Below are 27,660 nucleotides of genomic sequence, written 5' to 3'. Positions count from 1 at the left end.
TATGATTTTGTGCATTGCTTAGACAATTCTTTTTAAAGCAGTATATCAAATTTTAAATAAAACTTGGAAACTATCCTTCTTCCACAATTCTTTATATCACAAGGTTGCTGGCAGCGGCAGTGATTCCTACACTCTCACCTCTACTATATACTGCCCTGTCTCAATGCAACCTGCTTTTTTTTATTTTTACTCGCACTTTTAAGATAAAATTGAAAACTTTCCTATTCTTAGACGCTTTTGATACATAACAGCCCTCGTAAGTGCAATAATCTCGTTGTTGTTTTTCAGGTTATCCTTCTCCTTATTGTTCTTCCCTTAATCGTTCTTTTCTTTACTTATTGTAGTATCTCCCTTTTCCCTCTTGTTTTACTTTGTTTGTCTAGTGTATGTATTTTTATTTTTACTGACCAATCCCCAGTAATGATATGTTTTGTTTTTAATCTTCTGCTTTCGTGCTATTGTATGCTGATAATAGATTTTAATGTACACCGCTTTGAATTTTAGATTAAGCGGTATAAGAAATTTTTAACAAACCTTGAAACCTTGACAGCAGAGGGGAGGCTTCAGGGTTAGCAGCAGGCAGCCTGTAGGAATCACTGCCAGCAACCCTTTGATGTAAAGGTTTGTTTAGAGGGAAGATATTCTTACTGACAGAGAAATCAATGGGAGTGGAAGGAAGAGAGGGAATTAACTGTTGGATATGTAGGGAGAGATGCATGGTTGGAGGGGAAAGAGCTGCTGTATGGGGAGAGAGAAAAGAAAAAGATTTGTTGGACCTGGGGCACTCGGAAGAGAGAGAGGGAGGAGGGAAGAGAAGGAGAGATAGGACAGGATGGGCAAGGGAAAAAGAAGGAGATGCTGGACAATTGGAGGGAGGGGTCAGGAGGGAAGACAGAATGGACAAGGAAGATGCTGGGGAGATATCAGGCTACCAGGGTGGGAGCAGATGTTGGGCTAGAAAGGTTGCAAGGTATTGGAAATGGAGGGATAGATGCATGGTTTGAGCGAGAGGGTTGGAGGGGAATGCTGGCAGGAGTGAAAGTGGCGGGGAGATATCAGGCTACCAGGGTTGGAGCAGACGTTGGGCTACAAAGGTGGAGGGAGTAAGATGATTAAAATAGTGGAACTATGTGGGAGAGGTCAAACGGAGGTTACCAAATATTATGGGTTCTATTAGACCAGTGTTTTTCAACCTTTTTTGGGCAAAGGCACACTTGTTTCATGAAAAAAATCACGAGGCACACCACCATTAGAAAATGTTAAAAAATTTAACTCTGTGCCTATATTGACTATATATAAAGTAATTCTCTTGAATAGGAATCAAATAAACACAAAGAAAGTATTTTATAATTACTTTATTATGAAATATTAAGTAAACAGAATAGTGAAAAATTATAAAATACTTTATTCAGTGCGAAACCTGGGCCTGTTTGGCTGAACACAAAGCTGATATTCTGGCTGGAATGGAAGAAAGACACACACGTAGCTCTTCGTCAACAGCTCTCAGTCTCTCTCTGTATTTGGTTTTTATAGCATACAAAAATAGACAAATATACCCTCCATCCTTTTTATTAAACCACAATAGCAGTTTTTAGCGCAGGGAGCTGCGCTGAATGCCCAGCACTGCTCTTGACGCTCATAGGCTCCCTGCGCTAAAAACCACTATTGCGGTTTAGTAAAAGGGGACCATATTGTAAAATATAGACAGCAGATATAAATTCAGAACTGTGCATAGTAAGTGAAGGGAAGTTTTCATCTCTGGGAATTTACCCAGTTAACTATTAAGTTATTTGGGCAAATTCCTTTGAAAACTGTGGTAATACTGCCTCCACTTTGCTAAATTTAAAATAAAATCATTTTTCCTACCTTGTCTGGTGATTTCTGGTTGCACTTTCTTCTTCTGACTGTGCATCCAATCTTTCTTCCCTTCTATCAGCCTGTATGCTTTCTCTCCTCCACACCTCATTCCCTCCCCCAACTTTTTCTTCCTCTCTCCCTGACCTTTCTTTCTTTTTTTCTGTTTCTCTTCTTTCCTTCTGTTTCCCTGCCTGCCCCCTTTCTTTCTTTCTCCCTGCCATTCCCCAAGCCACTGCCACTGCCGCTGCCATCGGGGAACAGGACCCACCAATGGATAACAGGCCCCAAAGCCGACGCCGACGCATGCTCTCCCTGACGTCAATTCTGCAATCGGAGAGGAAGTTCCGCTCAGCCAGGCAGCGATTGGCTGGCCCGAACTTCCTCTCCGACTGCAGAATTGACGTCGGGGAGAAGACTTATCGGCTCAATAGATTAGATCGCCAAGACAAAGTGAGTCCTGGGTGATCGACTCACTTTGCCTTGGCGAGCTACTGGCGCCCCTGCCTCGGGCCCCCTGTCAGCTCCGGGCCTCTGAATGCAGGACTGGTAGTACTGCCCTGATGGCGGCCCTGCGGCATAGAAACATAGAAACATATAAAGATGACGGCAGAAAAGGGCCAAGGCCCATCAAGTCTGCCCCCTCTATAGACCCTCCCCTTAAGATTAGCCAATGTTTTGCCCTGACCCATGTAGTGATCCCACATGGGCGTCCCATTTATTCTTAAAATCTGGCACGCTGCTGGCCTCGATTACCTGTACTGGAAGCTTGTTCCATTGATCAATCACTCGCTCCGTGAAGAAATACTTCCTGGTGTCGCCGTGAAATTTCCCGCCCTTGAGTTTGAGCGGGTGCCCCCTTGTGGTTGAGGGGCCTCTGAGAAGGAAAATGTTATCTTCCACTTCTATACGTCCGGTGACGTATTTAAACGTCTCAATCATGTCTCCCCTCTCCCTGCGTTCCTCGAGAGTGTAGAGCTGCAAATTGTTTAGTCTTGCTTCGTACGAGAGACCTTTAAGCCCTGAGACCATTCTGGTGGCCATCATTTGGACCAACTTAACCCTCTGCACGTCTTTGCGGTAATGTGGCTTCCAGAATTGCACGCAGTATTCTAGATGAGGTCTCACCATGGTCCTGTACAGTGGCATTATGACAGCAGGCTTTCTGCTGACGAAACTTCTACGGATGCAACCCAGCATCTGCCTTGCCCTTGAGGAAGCCTTCTCCACCTGATTGGCAGATTTCATGTCTGCACTAATGATTACTCCTAAATCTCGTTCCGCTGAAGTCCTGGTCAAGGTCTCCCCGTTTAAGGTATAAGTTCTGCACGGGTTTCTGCTACCTAGGTGCATGACCTTACACTTCCCAGCATTGAAGCCCAGCTGCCAGGTTGAGGACCAGCATTCCAATGTACGCAGGTCCTGCGCCATACTATCTTGTAAATTGCTCTCGCTTACCATATTACATAGTTTGGCGTCGTCGGCGAATAATGTTACTTTACCATGAAGCCCTTGAGTCAGATCTCCTATGAATATGTTGAAGAGGAGCGGACCCAAGACCGAGCCCTGCGGCACCCCGCTGGTCACCTCCGTTGTCTCAGAGAAAGTACCGTTAACCATCACCCTCTGAAGTCTGCCACTCAGCCAATCATTGACCCATGCCGTTAGAGTCTCTCCTAACCCCATCGATTTCATCTTGTTTAACAGTCTGCGATGTGGGACACTGTCAAAAGCTTTACTGAAGTCTAGGTACACTATGTCCAGTGAATCTCCTTCGTCCAGTCTTTTTGTTACCCAGTCAAAGAAGCTGATGAGGTTTGATTGGCAGGACCTACCCTTGGTGAATCCATGTTGATTGGGGTCCCGTAGATTCCCTTCGTCCAAGACCGTGTCCAATTGGCGTTTGATCAGTGTTTCTATAAGTTTGCATACTATCGATGTCAGACTCACCGGTCTGTAATTTGCAGCCTCTGTCCTGCAACCCTTTTTGTGCAGAGGAACGACGTTAGCTGTTTTCCAGTCCAAGGGGACTGTCCCTGTACTCAGTGAGAGATTGAATAGCTCGGCCAACGGTTCTGCAAGGACATCACCTATCTCCATGAGCACTCTGGGGTGCAGATTGTCCGGTCCCATGGCTTTGTCCACCTTGAGTTTTGTTAGCTCAAAGTAAACCTCGCTGGGTGTGAATTTAAAATTCCGAAACGGGTCTTTTGTGTTTGACTGTGGCTTCAATTGAGGGCCGGACCCTGGCGCCTCGCAGGTGAAGACCGAGCAGAAGTATTCATTCAGTAGTTCAGCCTTTTCGGGATCCGATTCTGCGTAATTCCCGTCCATTTTTCTCAGGAGTACTATCCCGTCTGTGTTTTTTTTCCTGTCACTGATATACCGGAAGAAGGATTTGTCCCCTTTCTTAATGTTGTTTGCTAGAGTTTCTTCCACTCGAAGTTTGGCCTCCCTAACTGCCGTTTTGACCTCTGTGGACTTGATCCTGTGTAGCAGTTGATCTTCGCTTTTCCCCGTGCGTTTGAAGGAAGCAAATGCGTTTTTCTTCTCCTTAACGAGAGGTGAGATCTCTGTGGTGAACCACTGGGGTTTGTCTTTTCTTCGCCGTTTATGTGATGATTTTATGTAACGGCCGGTTGCCTCATGTATGACAGATTTCAGGGATGACCACATATCCTCCACATTCCCTGTCTTAGTTTGGTCCTGGAGCGCCTGATGGACGAAAACTCCCATGCGTGCAAAGTCTGTTCCTCGGAAGTTGAGTACCTTTGTTTTAGTGTTTGATCTATGGAAACCTTTCCTCAGGTGGAACCATACCATGTTATGATCGCTGGAGGCTAGCTTATCTCCCACGAAGACTTCTGAGACGCTTTCCCCATTGGTGAGTACTAGGTCAAGGATCGTTTGGGCCCTGGTGGGCTCCATTACCATTTGATTGAGGCGTGCTCCCCTTATGGAGGCTAATAGCCTCTTGCTGCCGCTGGTTGTTGCTGAAGGTGTGCTCCAGTCTACATCCGGCATATTGAAGTCTCCCATTAGTACAACGTCCCCCCGTAGAGCGATATTTTCTATGTCTTCGATTAGTTCGATTAGTTGCACACCAGGCAACATCTCGCGGCACACTAGTGTGCCGCGGAACAGCGGTTGAAAAACACTGTATTAGACAACAAATTAGATTTTCAATAATAAATTTCTTCAATAGTTCAAAAGTGTTTTTACAAGTTTCAGATGATACGTTCAATCTCACTATTCCCTGAGTCATTGTTGCTTAACATATTGGTCCACTGTCTCATTACAAGTCATTTAGACCAGTGGCTCCCAACCCTGTCCTGGAGGACCACCAAGCCAATCGGGTTTTCAGGCTAGTACTAATGAATATGCATGGAGCAGATTTGCATGCCTGCCACTTCCATTATATGCAAATCTCTCTCATGCATAGTCATTAGGGCTAGCATGAAAACCCGACTGGACTGATGGTCCTCCAGGACAGGTTTGGGAACCACTGATGTAGACCACTGTAATGCCCTTTACCAGGGCATCAGAAAAAAAGACTTTCATTGACTACAAATAATACAAAATACAGTAATAGAATTGATTTTGAGCATTAAGAAATTTGATCACGTAACATTGCTTCTGAAGCCAACTCACTGGCTTCCAACCAATCATAGAACAGCATACAAAATTCTGCTATTGGTTTTCAAAATAAGACAGTTCTGCACCCCCTTTTTCCTAGCCTGACTACCGATTCTGTATACACCCTCCCGAACACTTCGCTCCACTCAGCAAAATCTTCTAGCTATTCCATCTCTTAGACATATTGTTTATGACACAATTCATAGTGCTATATTCTCAGTGGTTGCACCCCCACTTTGGAATGCACTTCTATTTTCTCTTCATTTAGAATCCTCTCTAGACAAATTAAAGGTCTTACTCAATGTGTTCTAGAGTTTAACTATTTTGAGTGAAACAATATTTCCTCCTATTGGTTTTAAAAGTATTTCCTTGTAACTTCATTGAATGTCCCCTAGTCTTTGTAATTTTTGATGGAGTAAAAATTTGATTCACTTGTACCCAATTTTATACCACTCAGAATTTTGTACACTTCAATCATATCTTCCCTCAGCCGTCTCTTTTCTAAGCTGAAGAACCCTAACCTCTTTAGTCTTTCCTCATACAAGAGGAGTTCCATCCCCCTCATCATCTTAAGTTGCTCTACTTTGTACCTTTTCTAATTCTGCTATATCTTTTTTGAGATGTGGTAACCAGAATTGAACGTAATATTCAAGGTAAGGTCATACCATGGAGCGATACAGAGGCAAACTAACATTACTTTATCACCTTCCCAATGAAGAGTCGGTGTGTGAATCCCCTTCTTTTCCATCCCCTCCTTATTCTTTCCTACCATACACTGTATTCTTCCCATGTCCCCCTTGCACTTGACCCCTCTTCTGTTTCTCTTTCAGTTTTTTCTTTTCCTACTCTATTAAGAATTATTATAATTGTAAAATGCTCAGATGGATCAGATGGGCAGTATATCAAATCAGGGTAGATTTGATTTAAATCCCAATTTAAATCACTATTCAGACGTGATTTAAATCATGGTTTCCAACAGAAATACTCATTCTTGCTGGGTCAAAGGTGAATCAAAAATTAAAGGCAATTGTTTAAATTATGCGATAACCAGAACAGAGCTAGCAAAATGCAACATACGAGTATCTACTCGTACCATTGCCTGTTGGATAGTTCATCCATGCACAGTGCAGCACCTGGTCTTTAATCAAGTGGCAGACACAAGATCAGAAACATGGACGCTCCTTTGCAAGATCACACGCCAAAGAACAATATGCAGTAATGCATTCTCTTTGGGCAGAGGGAGTAAAACTTGCAGAAATTCACCATTGTATATTAACTCAGTATGGACATAGCACCATGGATCATCAAAAGGATTTATGAGTGGGTAAAAAGGTTTAAAGCTGGAAGAACAGGTGTAACCGACAAAGGTCACTCTGGTCTCCCATCAACATTGCACACACAAGAGCACACTGCCAGGCTGAATGCCAGAGAAGACCGATGGATAACAGTGTCAACTGGCTTCAAATTTGGATATCAGCTATAGATCTGCATTTGTCATTATGAATGATTTGGGATACAGGAAAGTCTGAACATGATGGGTTCCCAAACAGCTTGCTGATCTGCACAAGCAACAGTGTATGGAGGTACTGACCCAGTTTCTGAGATGGTAGGAAGAAGATCCAAGTATTCTGGAAAGAACTGTCACTGGTGACAAGACATGGGTGCATCACTGCGACCCAGAGAGCAAAAAACAATGCATGATGCAGTAAAGGAAGCAATGCTCACCTGACTTCGGGAGCAGCCAAAAAACTTCTTTGCAGGAATGCAGAAGCTAGTTGAACAATACAACAAATTGCATGGGGACTATGTGGAAAAGTGATATGTTCAATTGCTCACAGTTACTTCTATTAAAGCCGTTAAATGTATTTTGCCTTTACTTTTTGATTTAACCTCGTATAATTAAAATATTCCCAAACTGGGGGGGGGGGGGAGTTTACAGCCTACTGCCATTATAGGTTTTCCCCTCCAAGGAGAGAATATGATAAACCTCAGGCTTTACAAACAAAGATCCCAAGACTTGTGGAGTATTCTGCTCAAAAGGTTTCACTTTCATCTTTACTGCTTGCCCCCCCCCCCCCCTTCCTACACTTTAGCTCCTTGCGCAGATATATAAACTTAGCACTTAAGAGGTAAAAGGTTGATTCTGTGTACATCGATTTGCAACGAACAATGGGGCTAAGGTCTTTTTCTCAACTCTGTATATTTTATAACATTTTTGCTGAGGACAAAAAGCATGTTTTCTCTTCAGTTTTGAGAAACGCAAAACCAAGCAACTGTAATATCTTCTAAATAGAAAAACTGCATGTGACATTATAAATACATTAATGGAATTTATTTCCAAAAACATTCAAACATTGCATGAATATAAAGCCTTATGGTACATAATTAAAAACTAATCCTAATTTCATGAGGATTAACTTTTAGGCCCTCTTTTACTAAGGTGCGCTAACCAATTAGCACGCACTAAATGCTAACGCGTGCATGTTAGTCTATGGACACGTTAACATTTAGCATGTCCTTAAGGGGGTTAGTCTATAATGTGTCTTAAATATAAAACTATCTTTAGATAGATTTTTCCTCAAAAAAAGCATTTTACTTAAAAAATACAATTTAAATTTTAAAAATCAAATTTTTAAAATAATTGATTTAACCACACTATATCAAATGTTTAATAAACTTGAAACGAATGAGGAGGATAGTGATTAAAGGAGAAAGAGTAAAATAGAGAATGATTAAAGATGAAAGGGAATGTGGGAAAGAGTAAAATACAGAATGGGAGAGCTAGTGGGTTATAGAAGGAGATGGAATTTGATAGCTAGGTAAAAAATAAAAAGGAAAAGGATGAGAACAATGGTGAAATCTGAGTGAAAGAGACAAGAAAGGAAAAAAGAGAGGAAAGAGCTAAAAAAGAACAATCAATATGTCAAAAAGAGATGTTGTGAGGGAATGGAACAAGACAGGAGAGAGAAGACAATTGGACAGCAGCCACTTGAAGGAGAATTAGCAGAAGATAGGAAAGCAGAAAATAGAAACTGGAACATGGCGGAAAAATAAAATGTCTAAGACAGCAAAGGTAAATAAAGCTTTTTTTTTTAATATATTAAATGGAACATGTTAGCTTTGGCAAATGTGCATAGCAAATGTATTTGTATTGTGCTCAGTAGTAAAGGAAATTAATTTCTGTTTTTATTTCTATGGTGTTCTAGTACATGTCAAGTTTAACTTCTTGTGTTTCCAGTTCAATTTTTATGATCCCTTGTTCTGTTATTTGGTGAGAGTCTGTCGGTATGATAGTAAAGCACAGTTACTTACTGTATCACTTTTTACTTCATCAGGGAACAACACTGGTACAGAACTTCCATTTTCTTCATTTTCATCATTATCTTTCCGATTTACATTTTCATCTTGATCATCTGCATCTTGACTTTTCAGTTTACTTTCCTTCACCTCAACTTATCAGTGTCCTATTTTTGTTTCCTCAACTCCTCCATCTGCTCTTCCAGCCTTGCTAGTTTACTTTTATACAGGGCAATCATTTGTTCCTTATATATCTTTTTCCAGTTTTCAATATTTTCTTCTACATATGCAGGCATTCTTATAAATCCAAAGTAGGCACTATTCTGATAGATCAGTGATTCCCAACCCTGTTCTGGAGGAACACCAGGCCAATCGGGTTTTCAGGCTAGCCCTAATGAATATGCATGAGAGAGATTTGCATATGATGGAAGTGATAGGCATGCAAATTTGCTTCATGCATATTCATTAGGACTAGCCTGAAAACCCAATTGGCCTGGTGTTCCTCCAGGACAGGGTTGGGAACCACTGTGATAGATAATATATTTTTTTTCAGGAGGGCTCCTTTCACATCTTTCCAGTCTGAAGCTCAGTTCCCGTAGACTCTCAGGACTTACATATGACTCCCTATCTTGACTTTCATATCTTGTAGACGTCTGAGAGCAGTAATCTTCTACTTTATCCATCCAAACTTGACAATTTCGTCCAAGGTGTCCTAGTTTACAACAATAGGAACAAAGAACTTGTTTTTTCTCCTTCGGGTTCTGTTGAAAGGAAAATTTTCTCTCATTTTCATATTTTTCTGGGGAATACTGTTGACTCCTGTTCTGTTGACAATATTCCTCATGATTCCACTTTTGCCGCTCAAAGTATTATAATTATTTCCTCTTTTTCTTCTGTCATTAGAAAACTTCTGCCTATATCTTGGCCATTCTGACTCTTCTCTTTGGTCTTGCTGTCCCCGTCTAACTCTGTAATTAGATTTCTTCTCATACCTGTATTCTTCCATTTTCTTAATGGGAATAAACTCTGTCCCTCAGGAAGATTCAGTGTTGCCTAGGGAAACTTTCAATTGACCACAGTGCTATTTACAAGACAATCAAAGAATCACAAAATAAATAAACCAACATTTTTCAAATTGGCTCACAGGTCCTTTCTCATAATAATGATAATTTTCAAAATTTTTGAACTTAAAAGGCCCAAAAATCCTGCCTTTGACTATGCCAAATCTATAACCAGCCTCAGTCTGTAATTCTGCAACACCAGCCTTACTTTATTCTTAATGTAGTCGTATAGCCAAGGTACCTCAGGCTAGATGTACAGTGTACAAATGAGGTCTGAACAGAGATATGCACCAATCGAATCTTGACTGACTTATTTGTCAAGAAGAACCTTACTGGGGTGAAATTTGAAATTAATTGATAATCAGACTTAATGTTACAAATAGCACAAATGTTTTTTTTCTTTTTAAATTGTAAAAGATTCTTTAATTGTAGTTTGCTCAAATAAAATATTTTAAAACCCTTTAAAACCAATTTAAGAATTTCAACATGTTAAATCTGTGTACATTTGTCTCCTATTTACCCAACTAACTGGATCCAGTATTAGAAGTATATTCACAAATAATTAGTATGGGGGTTTGTAAAAAGTCTCTCTTTAATCTTCATGCAGTTAGCTTTTCTTCCAGCTTTAATTTCCGTTCCTCCTTCTTTCTTGTATATTTTCACTCTTCTTCCTAAACTTATGCTAAAATAAACAAAATGGAGAGAAACTATCTCCCTATCAGTGTGTGCAGCCATGGGATATGCCCGCCTAAGCACAGGAACCTAATACTGTATGCCTATCTACATAAAATAGCAAAACCCCAACCATAACAAACCTAGTAATAAACTCAATCTCATACCCAATTCAACCCACTTTAAAACTCCTAGGAGTGCTGATAGACAGAGGCTATACCTTGCAGCCACAAATCAACAAAACAATTTTAAAAAATCATTTGCAGTCTTGAGAAACCTAAAGCAAGTTTGAAAATTATTCAACAGTTCTAGCTCGTGGTACAATCCCTAGTCCTAGGTCTAATTGACTACTGCAACATACCATACCTCCCTTGTCCAGCAACCATGATAAAACAACTATAAACAATACAAAACACAGCCCTAAGACTTATCTACTCGCTGAAGAAATACGACCATATCACAGAGGCATACCACGACTCACACTGGCTCCCAATACAAACAAGAGTACTCTTCAAATTCTACTGCCTACTTTTTAAAGCCATAAATGGAGATAGCCTACTGGAACAACCGACTAATTCAATCCACCTCAACCAGAGAACACATACACCATTCACGCACCCTCCAACCAAAAACGTCAAATGAAAAAAAACTGTACAACAACCTCCTAGCCTCTCCAGCAGAAAAACTTGACCACCAACTCTCCAATTACTGACCTCGACCACAGACTACAAAACCTTCAAAAAAGAAACACAAACCCTACTATTCAAAAATATGCATAAAACCAAACTAACACAGCCAGATCCGTCCCAAGCATCACCTGCAATACTTTCTAATCATTAGCAACTTAGAAAATGTCCAGACTACTCCTTATGTACTTCTAAATGTCCTTACAATTCTTAGGTAATCCGCCTTGAACCGCAAGGTAATGGCGGAATAGAAATCACTAATGTAATGTAATGTAAATATTTTTCTGTCTAATGATCCTAAACCTCACTCTCTTATACAACTTTATTTTCACTACTCTTTCTCTAACTAAATGTCTTTCTCTCACAGAGCACTCATTCACAAGCTCTCATCTCTTCAAGATCTTCAGCTGTTTTTGTTTTCTTAAGCCTGTCACACTCAGCCAGTTTCCTGGCTTGTTCCAGCCAATCACCATCATGCACTGACATTCTATGGGAATGCCTGCACCCTGCACATCTACAGCATTATCTTTGCTGGACAACAACAACAAAAAACTTTTAACTTTACAATATTAGAAAAAAAACCCTCTGTCAAGAGTCTCTCCTGCCCTGCCCTGGATTAGCTATAACATATATTTATTTTGTAACCCACTGGTTACCTTACAATAACAGGTAATATCCGAAGACAGAAGGTAGATATTCTCACATGTGGTTGACGTCATCCATGGAACCTGGTACGGACAATGTTAAAAGTGAACAGTCACTTTAACTTTTAAGAAACTTCGCGACTGCCCACACCTGGAAAGCACGAGTGCCTTCCCGCCCAACACTGTCTCGTGGTACCTCAGTTCCATAAGCAAGCTAAGAAGCCAACCAAGGATGGAGGGAGGGATGTGGAACTCTCTAGCTGACTGAAATGGGATGGAGGGAGAGTTGGCCATTAAGAAGAAAATTAATTCTGTAATACTGCTTGGCCGGAACGACCATCTCATCTTGAGTAGGATTCTAGACAGTAGTGAGATGTGAATGTGTGAATTGAGGACCAAGTAGCTGCTTTGCAAATTTCATCAATGGAAGTGAACGTAAGAAAGCTACTGATGCTGCCATAGCTCGGACTTTGTGTGCTGTTACATGACCCTCGAGCTGCAGCCTAGCCTGAGCATAGCAGAAAACCGCTAGCCATGTGAAAAAAGTCCTTTTGATTACAGGTTTGCCCAATCTGTTAGGATCAAAGCAAATGAACATTTGAGGTGAAGACCTATGTGGCTTACCGTAGTTTGTTGAATATAGTAAGCCAAGGCATGTTTACAGTCCGTGTGAAGAGCTGTTTCTCTAGGATGAGCATGAAGCTTTGGGAAGAAAACTGGTGGATAATAACAGTTAGGAGACTAGAGGGAGGTAGAAAAGAAGAGCCCCCCCTCTTATTTTCTTACCTGGGCTCCAGCATGTCTAACACCAGCCCTGATGGTAGGGATATTCAAAAGCCGGAATTCCCTTTTGCCAAGTTCTGCAGTTTGTCGAAGCATCCTTGAGTTACTGACAACTACGCATGCATATGGTAGCAACATTGGTGGCTCAGAAACACTGCTGCTGCCTGCAAAACTTGGTAAAAGGGAGTTCTGGCCACTTTCAGATGAAGTTTTCAACTGATAAGAGCTTGGATATACACATTAGCCAAAGTATTTATATTTTGAGTTGTGAGGTGCAAGGAGAGAGGTGAAGAGCAGAGGAAGGGCAGGGGCAGAGAAAATGTGCCTACCCACCGAAAATTGGCTGTCTCGCTATACCACTGCTTTGCATATAGAACTTCTTTATAACTTCATTTACTAAAAGGCTTCAAACAGATTTGGGGTTACATAAATTTTTATGCACACTAGTTTCTTCATTCTGTAATCTTAGTATCTAAATAAAAACACCGTTTGCACACTAAGCTTATAAAACACTGGCATTTATGCACATGAATGTAAGATATAGGTGCCTGATCAACAGTATCATCATTAAGGCTTAATGGAAAAGTAGCCTAGTGGTTAGTATACCAGCTTAAGAACCTGGGGAACTGGGTTCAATTCCCATTGCAGATCCTTGAGACTCTAAGCAAGTCACTTAATGTTCCATTGCTCTGGGTCCAAAATAAGTACCTCTCTAAAATATATAAACTGCTTTGATTATGTAAACCACACAGAAAAAGTAGTTTATCAGGTCCTATCTTCTTTCCCTTTATAATGTGAGCATTCAAATTGCATAGCACAGAAATACAAGGGGCGTTCACAGGGCTTGGGCATAATTTTACATTCATAAATTATAGAATATTGTCATTTGCAGACTAAAGTGCTGCATTTACATGTGCACTTTTATGTTTGCCACTGACATAGTTTAAGTGGGCACCAAAAGGTTGGCATGTAAATGCTGACTTATGCTAGTATTCCATTATGGAATCTGGGCACCAAAATGTCATTATAAAATTTGTGCTCAGCACATTGCATTTTGGGGAACTTCATAGATTTGTTCCTAAACACTTAACATGTTTTAAAAAATCTTAAATGCATCTCAAAAAGTTGCTATTGTGTGTTAAATCTCACGTCAAAAAGCTACCATGGAATTTTATGTTGATACAAGCAAGGAGTGGGGCAAGGAAAGTAAAGGGAGGACTAAAACTCCACACATTACTGTAATACACATTAATGGCTTTTGCATTATCTGTAACTAGACTAATACATGATAACATATATTACTCTGGCAGCTACATCTCTCTATGTGCCAGGTACACGCCTCTTTCACCTCCAAATCATACTGAAGAGGTTTTGTCATTGACACATGACATGTTAACGGTAAACTCTTACTGCGGGTTAGTAAATAGCCCCCTGCCCAATTTTGGAGGACATCTTCTGAAGAATTGGATTCACCGACTAGAGCATCTCTCATTGAAATCGCTTTATTTATCAATGAAAGAGAGTAGGAAAAAAGGAGGGGAAGAAGTGTTATATGTTAAAGATCATATTAAAGCCACACAATTGAAGCATCTGCAGAGCAAGGAAGAGGCACTGTGGATCAATTTGGAAAGAGGGAATGGTAAATATATTTCATTGGTGTGATATATAGGCCTCCTTCCCAGACGGAAGAAGTGGACAGATTTAATAGTAGACATTCAGAATATCTCTAAAAAAAGGTAACGTTTTACTAACAGGTGATTTCAACATGCCACATGTTCATTGGTGTATCCCTATTGAAGGGTCTTGTAGAAGTAAGAAGAACCTAGATTCTTTACAAGGAGAACTGTTCCAGCAGTTGGGAATGGAATCCACGCGGGAAGGGGTCATACTGGACTTAGTGCTTACAAACAGGGAAAGTGTTTCTGATGTTACAATGGGTGATTCATCTGGCATCCACAGTGATCACTACACGGTACGTTTTAATATTGAGATGGGTTTAAAGAAGACTCATTCAAAAGTAAAGGTTCTAGACTTTTAAAAAATGAACTGTGTTCAGATGGGGGGGATTACCATATTTTTTCGCTCTATTAGACGCACCTGACCATAAAACGCACCTACCCGTAGAGGAGGAAAAAACAAGAAAAAAATTCTGAACCAAATGGTGTACCCTGTCCCACCACCCTGCCCTGTACCCTCTCCCCCCTCTGGTGGTCTAATGGTAGGCTGGGACAGGGCATAAGGCAGGTCTAGTGGTGGGCAGGCAGCGCTCCCACACACACCTTTTTAAAATTCTGGTCCAGCGCTGTATCGGCAGGAGCTTTCCATGCTCCTGTCCCTCCCCTCACTGGACGGCTGCCTCCTCATCTCTTGCGGCAGAGTGGCGCACAAGGCAGGCGCAAGCTTTATGTGCTCCTGTCTGGCCCCGCGCCGCTCCCTGAATGGTCCAATGGTCCATCTAGCCCAGTATCCCGCTTCCACAGTGGCCAATGCAGGTCACAAGTATCTGGCAAAAATCTAAATAGTAGCAACATTCCATGCTACTGATCCCAGGGCAAGCATTGGCTTCATTTATATCTGTCTCAAAAGCATCCATAAGCCATTTGAAATATTTACAAAATGAACAAAAAAGTATGAAAAGGCTAGCTTCGGTTCTGTTGAAACTATTAAAGCTATTGATGCGACTAGGGTGAGGTATATGCTAAATGCAAATCTGTCATCAATTACACACAATTAGCTTAAAAGCAACTTTACAAAGCTAGCAAAAAAAAACAAACTAGGAAGTTCTTCTTCACCGAAAGGGTGGTTGATCGCTGGAATAGTCTTCCACTTCAGGTTATTGAGGCCAGCAGCGTGCCAGATTTTAAGGCCAGATGGGACAGGCATGTGGGATCTATCCGCAAAGACAGATAGGGAGGGTCATTGGAGTGGGCAGACTTGATGGGCCGTGGCCCTTATCTGCCATCTATTTCTATGTTTCTATGTTTTAATGTCATGCAATTTTTGTGCATTTGCAGTACCTGAACTACTTTAGATTGTGCCAAAATACTTGCCAAGTATATTAGGTAATGATAAATGAAATTGGCAAATAGCAACAGAAGTCAGCAGCCCGCAATAAAGACTGATAAATGATCTTCCATCTGAATGACAATGAATCCTTGATTCAATTAAATGCATAACTCTGCAACTTAGGCTATAAGGACAAATTTTGAAAAGCAAGGCTCCTGTGTATTGTTTTTGAACTCTGGTCCCTTGCTTAAAGAAAGACCGGGTACTTGAAGTCAATAAGATGTCTCTGTTCAAAAGTCTGTACATTCAACAATAGAAAAGGGAAGAAAGCTCTAAGAGAGATAGCAGTACTATTGTGATCCTAAGAGAGATTTGAATATCCTATCAAGTCAGGCTTCCATTGAAAAGTTTGCCCTTTTTCCCCAGCTGTTGCCCCTTTCATCGCAGATGCTCTTTTCTACAGCTGCGTCGGCACTCGTGACTACATCACCTAGTGTCACCAGTGAAGGGCAATGCCAGAGTTGTGTCCATATCAGACACCGATTACGTAGCCCATCTGTCCAGTAATTCTGGGTTGCTCCTCGAAACAAGATTGAAACAAGCCACACAATATTTGTTTTGGATTACTTTCTCAGGAATAAGCCTTGCAGTCTTAAGAGGAAAAACAAAACGTACCACCATCCTGATTAGTATGATCAAGTACTGTATATGCAATAATTTGTGAAAACTCCAAAACTGGCAAGGCATTTAAGTACATAAAAATGGGAGTTTAAAAAGCCAGAAAATTAATTATATAAATGAATACAGCAGCCACGTCAAGTTACATGAACAAAATGGAAGTCAGACAGTATCTCTATTATGTCTTTCAGCTGTATTTTAAGAGCTCTGCTTCATTTATGAAGCCATGCTCATTACTAATCTGATGAGGAAAACACAGTTTTCAAGACCTATTCCAAAACTAACAAGACAGACCTTATCAGGTCCAATTTCCATTGCAACCCTGTCTTAAATGACATAAAAACATTTTAAAATGACTATAAAATGTTAGCTGTGTTTTCATGTAACAATAAATGCGTATGGAGTTTGTAAATAATATTTTTACAAAAAACACTTCAGAGGCACATAATACAATTTCATCAGAATCTATATCCATTAAAAACCTACAAAACGAACAAAAAAACAAACTTGAGGTGCTTGCAGTTCAAATAAGCTTTCTAAAGGCTCTTAGCCACAAGGATATAAGATCCCTCTCTGGGGAAATCGCTTGAAACTCTACTTCATTGCCTTTGTGCAGACTGCTGGAATGTGCCTAGTTTTCAGTTCTTTCTTTGTGTCTGGCGCTCTGGCCTCACAGGCAGTGTCTTAAGCCAGGCAGGGTCAGGGCAAACAGAGAGCTGCATTCATGGACAGATCAAGTTTATGTGAGAATCTGCTCCTTCTGGTGCCCTCAATTTCCATATGAATTCTTAATAAAATCTCAACCTGAAAGCGCATGATCCTGTCAGTGAGGAAGTCATGCAGAGAATCCTTCAGCTTGGGGAAGGGGGTGGGGGAAAAATTGCTTTATCTTTTTCACCCTCCTCCTGCATTCGTGGGAATTAAGCCATGTAAGCCCTCCCAAACTTACCCCTCCTTCCTTCCTTCTAGCCCAATCCCCCATCGCAACACCTGTCTGCCTAAGAGGAGACTGCCATAACCAGACACAAAAGAAGAATATTAGGATACCCTGAGCAAAGACATAACCACAGTAGCCTCACCTGCCTAGCAGTTGGCTACCGAAGGCACCTTCAGAAGCACTGAAATGAACTTCAAAACCATAAGCATCAAACAGCAGAAACTGAAAGAGCTGTAAACTTTCCCACAGCTTGGTTGACACTGCATGAACTAGAGAGGCACAGATGATAAAAGGTCATACATAAAAATAAGCGAAATCGCAGCCATACCCTAATTAACTTCGTCTTCACCATCAAAATACAGGAACAAGGAGAGGCGTGCGGCTGCTGCTGGCATCTTGCATGCATCTCCTGGCCGTGCCGTGCTCTCACTGGGCCTCTCGTTTCCTCTGCCTTTTCTCCTTGTAAACTGTTTTAATATCGAACGCTTTCAGAGGGATGGACTGATGAACGAAAACATGAATTTCCTGCTTGCCCTTTAAAGGTGGGTTAAAAGGGGTGCCAGTAATCAATTACAAGAATAAAAGGAGGAGCAGCGAAGGGGCTTACGGGTCTAACTAGGGAAGGTTGAAGATTCTTTTACAATCTCCATCTATCAGGAAATACTATCTGTGAAAATGCAATTGCAGAGGATTCCAGATAAACATACTGAGCAATTCATATATTCAGTGAGGTCGCCCACCACTCTTCCCTCTTTATACATGGTCTGTGGGTTAGCACATCACCTTCTGAGGTGACATGATGCTTTGAGTCGATGCAAGCTAGGCTAGAAGTTCACACTTCTCTCTATGCCCATGCCTGTATCAGACCTAGCAAGTTGCAAAAGATTATTTCCCTTGATTTACTGCTCTTTCTTCCATTACTGCCCTCCTCCCTCCTCATATGACCATATTTAGTCTTCCTGAACAGGAAAACTTGACAAGTATCACTTTGCAGATATATACGTATCGTAGATTTGCCAATCTCTGTTAAATCTGTTATTTAAAGCGGTAAAATACAAAATACACCATCAGTATCTGTTTTCATACAGATATATGTATATATTTCCACACATATTTTTTTTGTGGGGTTTGGAAAAGGGAATGATGTAAAGGTTCTTATTTTTGTAGGTAGATTATGCTTACTATTAGGTAAAAGTATGTTAGAATGTCCAAAATAAATCTAGGTTAAACAATACATTTCTGCCTGGCCTGCAGTACAAACTTTTCAACAGTGAAACTTCAGGGATTCAAAATGTACTCTCTATATTAAATAAAGGGGGAAAGGCTAAAATATTCAATTATCTAGCAACATATTCTATAAAAGCAGAAAAGGGGTCATCAAAGGTAGAAGAACTGCTTAGAGAAAATGTAAGGAATTCTTTACTGAGAGAGCTGGAGACACCTGGAATTGTCAACCAGCAGAGATTCCCCCATATGTCAGAGAAGGGGCAGGACCGCGGCAGAAAGAAGAGAGCTCTTAAGCCGTATGGCAGCTTGCAAAGATCGCTAGCGCCAGCGATCTTATTGCAGGCTGCTGAAATTAGGAGAATTGATTCCGGAGGCCAGGGGGAACATGCAGGCCTTCCAAGGGGGGTGTGCAGTTCTTCAGGGGGGCGGGGTGCAGCCTTCCGGGGGGGGGTCCTTCGGGGGGGGGTACAGGCCTTCAGAGGAGACAGGCAGGCCTTCATGGGTGGGTTGTAGATCTTCAGGGGGGGACATGCAGGCCTTCAAAGGGGAGGACAGACCTTCAAGGGGGGGGGGGGACAGGCAGGCAGGCCTTCAGGGGGAACAGGGGGGATGCAGGCCTTCAAGGGGGGGGAACAGGCCTTCAGGGGGGGTGTAGGCCTTCAGAGGGAACAGGCCTTCAAGGGGGGGAAGGCAGGCAGGCCTTCAGGGTGGGGGGTGGGACAGGCCTTCAGGGGGGACAGGCAGGCAGGCCTTCAAGGGGGGGGACAGGCCTTCAAGGGGGAAACAGGCATTCAGGGGTGGGGGGGACAGGCAGGCCTTTAGGGGTGGGTGCAGGCCTTCAGGGGGAGGTGCAGGTCTTCAGGGGGGGCCCTGGCGTATAAGTACATGGAGGGAGGGAGAGAGGGAAGGGGGGTTCAAAGATACGTGCATATGCCGGACTTTGGGGGGGGGAAGAAATAATGGGTCTGAAAATAGAGGAGAGAAAGAGGGATGATGAACAATGGGATTTAGAGAGGGAAGGAACAGAAAGGAAGAGAAGTTGGACACAAGGGATGGTATAGAGGGGGGATAGAGATACTGGATAGGAGGGCAGTTAGGAAAAGAAAGGGAGAGATGGTGGACCCTGGGGTGGTGGGAGAAATACTGGATGAAAGGGTAGTTAAGAAAAGGTGGATCTGTGGATGGTGACGAAAAAAAAAAGAAAGATGCCAGACCTCTGGGGGAGGGAAGGGAAATGGAAGGGGAGGACAGAGATGGCAGATGGATGGTTAGCATGGAGAAAGAAGAAAGAAGGAGACCCTGGCAAGCAAGACAACCAGAGCATGGGACCAACAAGATTTGACTAATGACCAGACAACAAAAGGTAGAAAAACTAATTTTATTTTCCATTTTGTGATTACAATATGTCAGATTTGAAACGTGTATCCTGCCAGAGCTGGTGTTAGACCGCAAACATGAGCTAGGATTTAACAGAGAGAGGAAAAGTCTTTTTTGTTTGTTTATTTTGTTCACACTACAGCGCCAGTGTGGTTAGGAGAAGGCAAAGGGGGTGAAGAGGCTATAAAATAAACCCACCAGGATGTTTGAAAAAACAAACACCCAACTGGGCAGGAAAATCAAATCAAATCGGAAAACCAATTCAATAGGCTGAATCGAATCAAATTTTTTTTCCTGAATTGGGCAGCACTAGTTAAGACATAGGAATGGGGCAGGGACAAAGGCAGCAACAGAACTCGCAGGGACAGGACAGGGAAACATTTGTCCCTGTGTCATTCTCTACTCAGGACACACCTAGCTAGTCTAGTATTCAAGACCAAACCAAACCATATCCATAATGAACATGCATGAGAGAGATGTGCTTTGCATGCAATGGAGGTAGTGCATGTACAGTAAATTTATCTCATGCACATTCATTGTGGATAAATGAAAACATGACTGGCTAGATGGGATAACTAAAACATGACAGGATATAGGTTGAAACCCACATATTAAAATAGAAAAAAAACACATAATACCACAAAAACAAAACAAACCAAAAATTATATTAAAAACCCAATAAAAATCTCCTAATATAACTGATGCACAAATGTTTAGAATAATTTGATATACCACTACACTTATCACAGATCCCAAGTGGTTTATATTGCATAAAAACAACTTTAATTAACAAGAACTCAAATATAAAATAGGAAAGTCCTCTACACAATCACTCAAGACCAGTCATCCTTCACAAAATATCACATGCATGAATAAGTACATGTAAAGTAGATTAGTTGAAGCAAATGATGAAAGGCATAGAATCCCATACGAACAACATCCAAAACCCGTCCTTCAAATGTCAAATGAGTATCAGTGAGAACCCCCAGATATTTAAAACTATTAACCAGGGTCATCATCTTATCTATAAAAGAAAATGCCACTGTCGGCCAACACACCTTTATCTTATCAACATTTAAAATCAAATTAGCCCGATTAAACCACCACATTATCACCTCCAAACAATTCTGTAAATTTCTAAAGACAGGAAAAGAGCCCTTCATCTATTCCACATGCATGACAATAAAAATGAAAGCCAAAATCATGTATAATTTTAAACAGACCTGGAATATACAGTACATTAAACAGTACTGGGGGGGACAAAGAAGACTTTTGTGGCACACCACAACTATGCCGAAAAACCTTTGATCTACTTGAATGACTTAGCACCGGAAACATTCGTCCTTCCAATCCAATACTTTACCTCCCAACTCCACTGCTCCTAACCTATGAAGAAGTAAACCAGTCTACTAAATCAAAAGAAGATAAGTCTAAGAAAATGGACAACACAACATGACCTGTCTCGAAAATACCGTAAACATCATTCAAAAAAGAAGCCAGGACTGTTTCTGTTAAAATCCCACTTTAACTCTTTTTTTTTTTATTGTGATTCCTGCAGAAACAGAAAAATACTTACTGTACCTAAACATATACACTTCTCCCTCCCTATTCGCGGGGGTTAGGGGAAGAGTTGGCCCGCGAATAACTTTTGAACAGCTCTGACCCATCCCCGGACCTTACCTGGTGGTCTAGCAGTGACACAGGGCAGAAGCGATCTTCCTACACTCCTGCCCCGTGTAGAGCCGTGCTGCTGAGTTCTCGTGGTCTCACGAGACTACAACAGGAACTCCCTGTTGTAGCCTTGTGAGACCATGGGAACTCACAGCATGGCTCTGCATTTCACCGCTAGAACACCAGGTAAGGTCCATGCTCCGATCGCCACCATGCCACCTCCGTCCGCCTCCTCTCCGCCTCCAATCGCCGCCTCCGATCGCGCCCCCCCCCCCCCCGCCGCCTCTGATCACCTCCGATCATCGTCCCCCCCCCTCCCGCCACCTCAGATCATTTACATAGAAACATAGAAACATAGAAATAGACGGCAGATAAGGGCCACAGCCCATCTAGTCTGCCCACCCCAATGACCCTCCCCTACCTTTCTCTGTGAATAGATCCCACATGTCTATCCCATTTGGCCTTAAAATCAGGCACGCTGCTGGCCTCAATAACCTGAAATGGAAGACTATTCCAGCGATCAACCACCTTTTCAGTGAAAAAGAATTTCCTGGTGTCCCCGTGCAATTTCCCACCCCTGATTTTCCACAGATGCCCCCTTGTTGCCGCGGGACCCTTGAAAAAGAAGATATCTTCTTCCACCTTGATGTGGCCCGTGAGATACTTGAATGTCTCGATCATGTCACCCCTCTCTCTGCGTTCCTCGAGTGAGTACAGCTGCAACTTATCCAGCCGTTCCTCGTACGGGAGATCCTTCAGTCCCGAGACCATCCGGGTGGCCATTCTCTGGACCGACTCCAGTCTCAGCACATCCTTACGGTAATGCGGCCTCCAGAATTGCACACAGTATTCCAGGTGGGGCCTCACCATGGATCTATACAATGGCATAATGACTTCAGGCTTACGGCTGACGAAACTCCTGCGTATGCAACCTATGGTTTGCCTTGCCTTGGATGAAGCTTGCTCCACTTGATTAGCAGTCTTCATGTTCTCACTAATGATCACCCCTAAGTCTCGTTCTGCTTCAGTTCTTGTTAGGATCTCGCCATTAAGGGTGTAAGTCTTGCATGGATTTTGGCTGCCCAGGTGCATGACTTTGCATTTTTTGGCATTGAAGCTGAGTTGCCAGGATCTAGACCAGCGCTCCAGTAGGAGTAGGTCGTGCATCATGTTGTCGGACATTGAATTTATGTCTGTTGTGCTTTTGCCCACTACATTGCTTAGTTTGGCGTCATCGTCGAATAATGTTATTTTACCTCGCAGCCTTTCTGCCAAGTCTCTTATAAAGATGTTGAATAGGATCGGGCCCAGGACCGAGCCCTGCGGCACTCCACTGATTACTTCCGTCATTTCGGAGGGGATGCCGTTCACCACTACTCTCTGAAGCCTACCTCCAAGCTAGTTCCCAACCCATTTCGTCAATGTGTCGCCCAATCCTATAGAACTCATCTTGCTCAGCAACCTGCAGTGTGGTACGCTATCGAATGCTTTACTGAAATCCAGATATACGATGTCCAGGGACTCCCCAACATCCAGCTTCCTCGTCACCCAGTCAAAGAAGCTGATCAGGTTGGATTGGCAGGATCTCCCCTTAGTAAATCCATGTTGACGGGGATCCCGTAGATTCTCCTCGTTCAGGATCGTATCCAATTGGCGTTTGATTAATTTCCATTAGTTTGCACACTACTGATGTGAGACTCATCGGTCTGTAGTTTGCTGTCTCCATCTTGGAGCCTTTCTTGTGGAGTGGAATGATGTTAGCCGTCTTCCAGTCCAACAGGATGTTACCCGTACTAAGGGAGAGATTGAAGAGCGCAGATAGTGGTTCCGCCAAGACATCACACAACTCCCGAGCACTCTGGGGTGTAGGTTGTCAGGCCCCATTGCCTTGTTAACCTTAAGCTTTGACAGCTCGCAGTAGACACCGCTGGGTGTAAACTCGAAATTACTAAACGGGTCATCTGCATCAACCACTTGTCTGTAGCTGAGGGCCGAGTCCTGGCGCCTCACGGGTGAAGACTAAGCAGAAGTATTCATTTAACAGTTGGGCTTTTTCCGAGTCCGCTTCTACATAGTCTCCGTCTGGTTTCCTAAGACGTACTATCCCGCCTGAGTTCTTATTTCTGTCATTGATATACTTGAAGAAGGATTTATCTCCTTTCTGGATGTTCTTCGCTAGACTCCTCCATGCGGAATTTGGCCTCCCTAACTGCTGTTTTGACGGCTTTTTTGACTTGGCCAGATAGACTTCCCTAGAGTCCTCTTTCCCTGATTGTTTGTAAAAGATGAATGCTTTTTTCTTCTCCTTGATGAGGTCTGAAATCTCCGCAGAGAACCACTGTGGCTTATTGTTCCTTCACCGTTTACTTACTGATTTAACATAGCGGTTTGTTGCTTCTTGTATGGTGGCTTTCAAAGTCGACCACATTTCTTCCACGTTATCAGTTTCTGCTTGGCTTTGTAGCGCCTGGTGAACGAAGTCTCCCATTTCTTTGAAGTTTGTGTCCTTGAATTTGAGGACCTTAGTCAGTGTGGTAGATTTAGTGAAACCTTTCCTAAGATTAAACCATACCATGTCGTGGTCACTGGAGGCCATGTGTCGCCCACCGAGACCTCTGTGACACTTTCTCCATTGGTAAGTATCAGGTCCAGTATTGCCTGATCCCTTGTTGGTTCCAACACCAGTTGCCTGAGTCTTGCTCCCTTCATAGAGTTTAATAGCCTCCTGCTGCTGCCGGAAGCAGAGGAAAGTGTGTCCCAATCCACATCAGGCATGTTGAAGTCACCTAACAATACTGTGTCCCCACGCAAGGTGATATTCTCTATATCTCCGATTAATTCCATATCTAGGTCATCCTGTTGTCTTAGGGGTCTGTATATTATGCCAAGATACAGGCATTTGTCCTTCCCTCTGGCCAAATTTACCCAAAGTGGACATCTGTGATTCTGGTGACCTTAATGTCATCTTTAGAATATAATGCTACACCTCCTCCCATTTTGCCCTCCCTGTCCCTGCGAAGCAAGTTGTAACCCGGTATGACCACGTCCCACCCGTGGGAGTCCGTGAACCAGGTCTCAGATATCGCCACCACATCCAGGTCGGCATTCCTCATTTCTGTTTCTAATTCCAGGATTTTGTTTCCCAGACTGTGGGCGTTTACGTACATAGCCCTCCATGTTGCATGTTTGTTACGTCTCAGTGGGGATGTTCCCGCTTGAGCTACTTGGACACCTTTAGCATTATTCGCATGTTTTGTACTTTCCCTAGACCCAGAGTTACAACGTGCACCTATCCCGGACTCTCCAGACCCAGAACTATAGTGTGTTCCTATCCCAGACTCGGAAATGTGTGTACCCTGTGGGGGTATTCCCGCTTGGGCTACTTGAACTCCTTTAGTACAATTTGCAATGTGTGTTCTCTCGCTGGACCCAGAATTACAATGTGTACTCCCTCTAGATCCAGAATTACAATGTGTACTCCCCCTAGACCTAGAATTACAATGTGTACTCCCCCTAGACCCAGAATTACAATGTGTACTCCCCTTAGACCCAGAATTACAATGTGAACCAGAATTATAATGTGAGCCAACCCCAGACTCGAAAGTGTGCATACTCTCCCCTGACCCAAATCGGTGTTTACTTACCTTAGTCTCAAAAAAGTATTGGCAGCTTAGCTCGCCAGGTAGGTTGTTTGTGCCCGTACCTTCCCCCAACTTACCTAGTTTAAAACCCTGTGTAGTAGGCGGGCTAGACGGTGTCCAAGGATGTTCTTCCCTCTTCTGGTCAGGTGTAACCCGTCTGTCCCTGTAGTTCTTGCAATGCCTCTCCATGGTGCAAGAACCCAAAGATCATCTCCTTGCACCATCCCTGCAGCCAGTCGTTTGACCTTTGGATGCGATCCTCCCTGGCACTGCCCTTGCCCCTTACTGGAAGGATCGAGAAGACCACCTGCGCATCCATCCTCCTCAGCTTCTCACCCAGGGCTCTGAAGTCTTTAGGTATGCTCTCCGGGAAGCTCCTGGCGGTGTCGTTGGTTCCGACGTGGATGAGAATCATGGGGAAGTGGTCACGGGGCTTGATGAGTCTGTCCTGGCAAGCGGTTACATCCCGGATCCTGGCCCCAGGCAAACAGCAGACCTCTCTTGATTGCAGGTCTGATCTACAAATTGGACCCTCGGTGCCCCTCAGCAGCAAATCTCCGATGACCACTACTCTGCGCTTCTTAGGGGTGGGACGATCTGTTGACTCCAGAACTGGAACCGTCTGCTGAACAACTTCCTGTTTCTCGTTGTCAGGACCTTCCTGTAGCAGCTGGTATCTGTTCCTCAGGGTGATTTGTGGTGTCGATGTAGAGCCGCCCTATATATGAGAGAAAGAGACAGAATAAGGTCTTCTGCGTTTTCCTGTGGAGGAAGTCACCAGCTGCCAGGAATCAGCGTCCCCAGCCAATTCCTGTATTCCGATGGTTGGTCTCAAGTTTGCAGGTTTGGATGCTTTGGGTGTATCTAGGATTGTCTTGTCAGGTTCCTGTTTGGCGATCTGAGACAGCTCCTGGATGACTCCGTCGATGAAGGTCTCGTCGTCTCGGATACATCTTAAGCGCTGAACCTCCTCTCTCAGGCTCCTCAGCTCTAGCAAAAGGCTTTCATCTGGCTGATCCATTCCTTCCGTCTGTGTGGAGACTGTAGACATCTTTGAGGGGATGGCCTCGGTCTGTACAGAGACCTCTGCCCTCCGTCCTAGCTTCCCTTCCATCTGTACGAAGACCGTAGCCATCCCCTGGGTACTTTCGGTGACTGGACTGCCTGTCTTGATAGAAGTCTTGCTGCTTCTAGTTCTACCTACCATTTACAAAAGTTGGTTTTTTGTTTTTTTTTATATTTGTTAGAATGGGGGGGATTTTGAGGGGGGGGAAGGTCTGGGGAAAAAACTCACAGATAATCGAAACTGCGAATAGGGAGGGGGAAGTGTACCACTTCAATATATAGCCTTCAGGCTTATATATTTAAACATAGTAGGTCTTTTTTCTCTTTCTAGAGGGCTCACAATTACAAAATAGAGTTTGAGTGGGATTTGAACTTGGGTTCCTTGGTTTATACAGTACTCTGCACTAATCAATAGGCTTTCCCCCTCTGTTCTGCAGAGACATCTGTGTGGCCATTCTTCTAAGAATGCTACCAGATGTCCTTTTTCACTGCTTTTTGTGACATTGATATGTTGGATATTCTACTTTGTAAAATGGCTGCTCATGCTGGATGTCCATTTTCGAACAGGAAATCCTGCGAGATGAAATGTCCATTTTGGATGCTTAGCTGGGCATTTCTATTTTGGCTTACATAGTGGCACAGTAACAGTAAATGACAGCAGATAAAGACCCAAACAGTCCATGCAGTCTGCCCAACAGTCATACATTACTAATTCATGATTAAATTGTCTTTCTTTAGCATTTCTTGGACGTAAACTGTAGAAGTCTGCCCGATATTGTCCTTAAGTTCCAACTAATGAAGTTGCAGTCAAAGCCAAATTACTGGAGTTACTACTATTATTTATCATTTATACAGAGCTGAAAGGTGTACACAGCGCTGTACATATTGGCATTTAATAGAGGGTCCCTGCTCAGAAGAACTTACAATCTAATTTAGACAGACAAGACATGACATATAAGGTCTCAAAGAGATGGGCTTTTAAATGGGCCTTGAACACTGCCAGAGATGGAGCCTGCCATGGGCAGCTTGTTCCAAGAATATGGCACAGCAAGGTAGAAGTTTTGGTATCTGGAGTTGGCAGAGGAAGAGAAGGGCACAGACAGGAGGGACTTACCAGCTGAGTCGAGCTCATGAAGGAGGGACGACACAGGGGGAGATAAATGAAGAGAGACGGTGAGGGGCAACTGAGTGACTACATTTGTAGGTCAGTAAGAGGAGTTTGAATTGTATTTGGAAGTGGAGTTCCCGTGAAAACCCTCTCTAGCTTATCCTAAACTGAACTGCCATACAGAGTCACCATCTAAGCACCACTCAACACATCAAATGTACATGCAACTGTTTAAATTTTGTTTTTTTTATACTTCTCATTTTCTAATTTTAGAGATCCTCTGTGTTCATTCCACACCTTATTGAATTCTGTCATTG

At 42.9% G+C, this 27,660-nt stretch overlaps 1 long non-coding RNA gene across 7 annotated transcripts in view; it reads right to left on the bottom strand.

The window, feature by feature from the left end:
• Positions 1-27,660, bottom strand: part of LOC117359550 — a 449,501-nt gene that overhangs the window by 309,537 nt on the left and 112,304 nt on the right. The gene's annotated exons all lie outside the window — the stretch shown is intronic.

Source organism: Geotrypetes seraphini, chromosome 4 (genome assembly GCF_902459505.1).
Source record: "Geotrypetes seraphini chromosome 4, aGeoSer1.1, whole genome shotgun sequence".
In the NCBI taxonomy this organism is placed as follows: domain Eukaryota; kingdom Metazoa; phylum Chordata; class Amphibia; order Gymnophiona; family Dermophiidae; genus Geotrypetes; species Geotrypetes seraphini.
This window is presented reverse-complemented; position numbering and strand designations above follow the sequence as displayed.